Here is a 6722-nt window from a genome sequence, read left to right as displayed (position 1 = left end):
ATTGTTTCCTGATTGCTTATTTGTTCCCTATGACTATTATTAAGTGTTGTACCTTATGATTCTTGACAAATGTATCTTTTCTTTTATGTATACCAAGAGTGTATACACCAAGACAAATTCCTTGTGTGTCCAATCACACTTGGCCAATAAAGAATTCTATTCTATTCTATTCTATTCTATTCTATTCTATTCTATTCTATTCTATTCTATTCTATTCTATTCCATTCCATTCCATTCCATTCCATTCCATTCCATTCCATTCCATTCCATTCCATTCTATTCTATTCTATTCTATTCTATTCTAGTCTAGTCTAGTCTAGTCTATTCTATTCTATTCTATTCTGAAGGCAAGATGGGGTATCAGGTGCTCCATGCCCAATAAGACCGTCTCTTGGATAGGAAACCCACTCGGCCCTCCCTACTTCAAAAAGGGGTGGGTCATATTAATCACCAGACCTTTCCTTTGCAAAGTATTATGTGTGGAATGTTATAAGACAAACTAGTGATCTGTCAATAAAGAGTTAAAAAGTTGTGCTGGAGAAGAAACCCAGAAAGTGTGTATTTGCAGGACTGTATCCAGCCATGAAATGTTCCAAACCAAGTCATAAAAGCATAAAGGATTCTTGAAAACATCATTCTGGTCAGTTCTCGTACTCCCTATAGGCATGGAATGGTGATGGAAAAGACCATCTTGATAGGATCCCATACTTCGATGATCAAACATGATAATATCTGCAGGGTTGAGGTAATCCAGTACTCTTTATATATATATATATATATATATAAAAAAAAAGATCTGGAGGCAAGAGAAGCCTAAGTCCCAACTTGCACTCCGTCAAGATTCATCTCAGATACTACACTTGATCTTAGCCAAAAGGCTGAGGAGCCATAACATTCATCTCGGTGTGCTCCAAGAGTTGAGCGGTTATGCTGCTAAAATATGTAAAGCTTTTAAAATCAACCTATAACCTTTGACTTGTTGGATTGTGGTCACTTGCTCTGGTGATGCGTAAACATTTCCTATTTCTATAGAAGAGAACAAGTCTCTTTTGTAACAGGAACTGTCAGGTGCAAAAAACCAGGACCACATGTGAAGTTCCAATTAAACTGATTTATTACTACTAATGGCTATGAATCTACTCAGCTAATGGTTACCACTATTTTGGCACTAGATAAGAGTCAACAGAATTCAAGAGGGTTTGTATTTAATCCCTTTGTGACTATGGAGCGACTCTAGGCTGATTCCTCATTTGACTCCACCTCCAAGTTCTGCCACTCCTTCTCCTACAGGAACACAACTATTACACCTTATCTGCCATGTTTTGGCACACTGCATTCAGGGAAATTTATATCATTGGCAGAAAACAGAGCTTCATGAGGAAACCACTGCATAGATCGTTCAAACACCATCTTAGTTAATTAAAAAAGCTCCCAGATTTTACAAGTCAGAGACAATATAACTGTAGGGAGCAGCTTTTGAATGTGAAGTTAGAATGTGACTTTCCATGCCAACTTCCCTTGCTTTGGATAATCCGAAAGTATCCAGGAAAGCAAAAAGAAATGAGTTCAACCCCTGAAAGCTTTTTGCTTGCAGTTTAGTCTGATATTCAGCCAACATTTAACACTTGCAATAATGTTGCTTTTGGCAGCCCTCTTCTAGCGAAATGGGTGTGTCTGACGGTTCTGAAGAACGCCAAATGTTATCTCACTATTACCCTTGTTATTTAAGCATTTTTAAAAGGTTGGGAGCATTCAATTAGAAAAAGTTTGCCTTGACTTTTGACCATGACTTCTCTAACATAATAAAAAGCAACAGGATTTTTCTTTTCACCCGTCCTCATTTCCACTGTTGTGTTGATAAGACGAGATTTGGATCTGTCCTAAAGTCATTCTGTTGACACAGAAGGTTATTTCCCATGGTAGAAAAGGACTTTCACCATAGTTCATCCTTCTAGGCTACAGATGTGGGCTGTTCTCAGCCACGGGAATCTCTGTCCAATGGCATTGAACCCAGCGAATTCTTCCGTTCCCATTTCACTGAAAAGGGATTTTGCACAACCAGGATGGCATAAGGGCTCCTGGCTTGGGCAGGGGGTTGGACTAGAAGACCACCAAGGCCCCTTCCAGCCCTAGGATTCTATGAAGGCCATTCTTCCATCTTAAAGCAAGTATTCATTATGAAGATGTTGTATTAGCATAATCAAAGTTCTTGACACATTCCTGCTAAAATACATATATTAAAGAATTAACAATAAATTTCTGGCGTGGTATCTCTCTAGATGCTTCAGCACAACAAACCTTGTAGGATGGAGAACGCCATGAATAACAGATTCTGAATATTAACAATATTCTGAAAGGGGCTCCTTTATTTTTTCAGTTTGTGAGCCACGGTGGCTCAGTGGTTAGAATGCAATACTGCAGGCTACTTCTGCTGCCTGCTGGCTGCCTGCAATTTGGCAATTCAAATCTCACCAGGCTCAGGGTTGACTCATCTTTCCATCCTTCCAAGGTGGGTCAAATGAGGACCCAGGTTGTTGGGGGTAAGAGGCTGACTTTGTAAACTACTTAGAGGGGGCTGTAAAAGCACTGTGAAGCGGTATATAAGTCTAAGTCCTATTGCTAAAGAAATATGTCAACTCTAAACTAAGAAACACTAAGATTCTGAATTTGCCAAGTTTTTAACCTTTTCCTAGTACATTTATGATCTGAGATACTCATCTTCACAGATACATCCTTTTTAGCCTTTTCTTTTCTTTTCTTTTCTTTTCTTTTCTTTTCTTTTCTTTTCTTTTCTTTTCTTTTCTTTTCCTTTCTTTTCTTTTCTTTTTCTTTTCCCTTTTCTTTTCTCCCCCCCCTCTTTTTGCCAGCAAATCTCTTTCAAGCTGGTCAAACAAATTACGCTCAGCCTGCCATAAGCCCATCATTTCTATCTAGCTCCAAGTTAGTAAGAAAGGAGAAGAAACAACACTGGTTTTCAAAAGTGTTTCACTGTTTTTGCATCCTTGAAGAGAAGCAAGGTTTCATGGCACTAACGGAGTGCCGTGGAGATCAGATTTGGTGAGCATTATCGCCATGGCTTCCTTTTCTAACTCAGAAGTTTGAAGAAGTTTGCATTTTATCTCCTATCTCCTTAAAAAAACAGCAGCCTGTGAGTTACTTTTAAAACAACTCATTTCATACAATCAAGAGGCCTTAGCAGATGACAGAATCTGGTCAGCCTTGCCACTGCAAGACAATCTACATCCTTAGTCTACGGCGGTAAAAAAACAACAGGAGAATTCTGGTAGGTTCATACTCATCTCACTTCTTCAAATGCAAAGAGTTGCTAGATGATGTAGAAATGATGAAAGCTCCTATCTTTTAGTAACATGTGTTGGGTTGAAAAGGTTTTACCAGATTCCTTCTGACCTTTAGCTGCCAGTGATTAATATGGTTCTCCTTAATCTGTTTATAACTTTCTTAGATCCAAATTTTATTCCCTAGGCTGGCTGGGGAATTCTGGGAGTTGAAGTTCTCACATCTTAATGTCTCTGAGATTGAGAAACTCTACTCTAGTGGTAAAGGGGGCTGCTACTGGTATCCTCATATCCTTCTGCTATTGTATTGGAGTATTGACACTTATATCCTGCTGCTATTGTATTGGAGTATTGACACTTATCGGCTGTCGGCCCCTAGGGGGAGAGCCTTCTCTGTGGGGGCACCTACGATTTGGAACGAGCTCCCCCCGGAGATACGTAGGATCCCGGATCTGTGCACCTTCCGCCGCACGCTTAAGACTTTTTTATTTTATCAAGCTGGCCTGGCCTAAATCTTCCCCCTTTTTAAATGTGTAAATTTTAAATTTTAAATTCGTCTTATTGTAGAGTCATGGGTAAGGCGTTTTAAATTGGGGAACCATTTTGGATTTAATTCTGTTTTAAACGTATTTTAATGTTTATATTGTATGTTTTTTTTTTAATTTTGGCTGTTCACTGCCCCGAGTCCTTCGGGAGAGGGGGCAGTATAAAAATCTAATAAATAAATAAATAAATAAATAAATAAATAAATAAATAAATAAATATTGCAACACTTCACATGTACTTTGTCTACCATTACTACTAGTACTGATTATTATTGTCTTCTCGTCCCTTTTTCTTTCTGGGGTGGATTCCATATAGTTGGGTCCTAATTCCTGCCATTGTAAGAGGGATCCAATTCCATGAAAATAAATATCCAAAAGGATACTGGAATACATTTAGATATAGAAAATTAAACCTCCATCTGTAACTGTTAGCTGAATTAAATGAAAAATCAGATTTTTCCAACATAACCTTTAAACATTACACTAAATTTCTCGAAAGTATCTTTTAGGAATATGTAAAGGATTATCGTGTATGATATGAATTATCCATTGCGGACATTCATTTCTAAACTATTAATTTCCCCCCAGACATTCAATTTGATTGGAGCCCATATATCCAAGCCTAATAACAATATGTTTAAATTCAGTTTAATCACCTAAGATACATCTGTGGGAACTCTAAAGCTGAGATAAGTTACAGCCTCTGGACACCAACTCTACTAGCTGGAAAAAGCCAATCTAAATGATAGAAGAGGCCCCAAAGACCCCCGTTCAGATTTAGGCTAATTTTATTACACCCAGAAGAGGCTACAACATCATCAATTAACTTTATTCTTTTCAGTGTGGAAGATTCAAATTTATAAATCAATAACAATATATCAACTGTAAACAGGACTATTCTATAGGAATTGCTCTCTATCTATATCATTCTCACTCTCTATTTGCACTTTGCTAAAAATCCCAGATTTGAATCAAATAGCGAGATAGAAATACAGCTCTTGCCATTAAGGTGGTAGAACTTTAGAATAACTTTATTGTCACTTTGAATGTACACCAATCGGCATACCATTAAAATCCCATTAGTTTTCATTTGCATTTTTGGAAAATAACTGATAGAATGTGGTTCATTTTTAAAATGCTTCAAATGAGAGGAGAAAGCTTGGGTGAGTAGAAAATAAATCACTTATCAATAATTTTTATCAGGCCTTTCTGTGCCCAGTGAAATAATTTTAGCAGAATCTATTCAATGAAGCTACAAGACTTACTAAAATCTTAAATTGGTCAGTCTTTGTCATAAATGAATATATATATTTTGTTACCTGTATTTCTAAAATCTTTTTGTATCTTCAGGTGTTATATGCATAGTATCATTAATTAATGTGTCAAAATTTATCCAGTTGTTCTGCAGAGTCCTAATATCTTAAGGATGTACCAAAAGCAATTTATTCAGTTTGTGTTTAGCACTTTGCCGTTCCATAAAAATACCTTCTGTTACATACAGGAGATGATAGTTAAGTAGAAAAGCAAGACAATAACAGCTCCACCTTTCCATTTAGATTTTTCTTTCTGTAATGCTGTTTCTCCCACATTTTCTCACATATAGTACACTTTCCATGGTAAAGTCTCTTTTATTCTTAAATATTCATAAAGCTTGATAGTCTTTTACATTTCAAAATTTGGCTATCAGCCAGGAAGCATCCAAACACGAAAACTATTTTGTTTTTGGGGAAATTCCTCATTTGCAAAAATAAAAAATAAAAATAAAAACTGGCCATGGTGCAATTTTGTAAGTGTACTTATATGGCAATTTATTTCATTCTAGAGCAAAATAAAGCCAAACAAAACTATTCTGTATTTTGGCCAGCACTGATTGAGTTGATCATTGGCCTAAAGTGGGTTGAAGCCTCTGAATTGTTCTCCTCTCATCATTTCCCAGCGCCAACTGCAATGTCAAAGCAAATCTAACTATTAAACAGGCTTACATTTTAATCACCGGACTTCTCAAACAGGAACCCTTTATTGATACTGCTGGAAATTATCCTGGAAACCGGGAATGTTTTGGGCTGATTCCTAAAGTTTCTCACTGGTTGATGGTTGATGGCATTTAATGAACATGATGTAACATGTATTTCGTCTCTCCTTGATAGCACCTCACTCTGAGTCACCCTGCAGAGGGAAAGCTGGGCAGATGAATAATTTGTCATGAAGAAGGACAGTTCTGGTTTATTTGCCAATCTGTGTGTGATTAATTTCCACTTTTTTTTCCAGGCTGGTTTTGAGGAGGGGGGGGGGGCCCGGGGATTAGTCATGGCTGCCACTGGAGAATACCCTAGTCCGTCAGTGGTGAAGGCAGACGGGATGTTAACCAACCCCATCATTCTTTATCATTCTAATTCTTAGATCATTTCAAGTTTCTGTAAATCTGTTTTTAAAGAGCAGCATATGCTTCTCTTGAGCATATGGAAACCATTGCATTTGCAATTGTGAGAGAGCAGGTTTTTAAAAGTTATTAAAAGCAAGCTGACAGAACTGATCCGGCCCCAACCTCCGGTATTCAATGAAACCTCCTGTCTTTGCTTGGAAAATATTTTAAGCAGCCTTTGAAGTATTTGTATTGGAAATGTTAAATCCGCCGTTGGGTGTAATGCAGCAAAGGACCAGTTCTAAGCACTGCAAAGGCCAGTTCAAGAAGTGATGAGAGGAGCTGGAACTACTCTACAATATCAGATTTTGGGGTGAATGTGTTTGGATTAGCAACAGTCTGTTTCCAGGCAAAACCTCATGAAAACAGACACTTGTTTTGATCTGAATAAGATTTTCTACAATTTAATAATTTGTACCCATGATTAAGTAGAATCCATGCGGTAGTTATAATGCCCTT

At 37.4% G+C, this 6722-nt stretch overlaps 1 pseudogene; it reads right to left on the bottom strand.

Annotated features, from left to right (window-relative positions):
- Window positions 1-718: 718 nt before the first annotated feature.
- Window positions 719-890, bottom strand: LOC139320004 (U2 spliceosomal RNA; annotated as a pseudogene).
- Between the last annotated feature and the right edge of the window lie 5832 nt (window positions 891-6722).

This window comes from Pituophis catenifer, unplaced genomic scaffold, assembly GCF_029215685.1.
Source record: "Pituophis catenifer annectens isolate HBS135680 unplaced genomic scaffold, rPitCat1.0.hap2 SCAF_7, whole genome shotgun sequence".
In the NCBI taxonomy this organism is placed as follows: domain Eukaryota; kingdom Metazoa; phylum Chordata; class Lepidosauria; order Squamata; family Colubridae; genus Pituophis; species Pituophis catenifer.
Note: the sequence above shows the minus strand (reverse complement) of the source record. Positions and strands in the feature narration are given on the sequence as shown.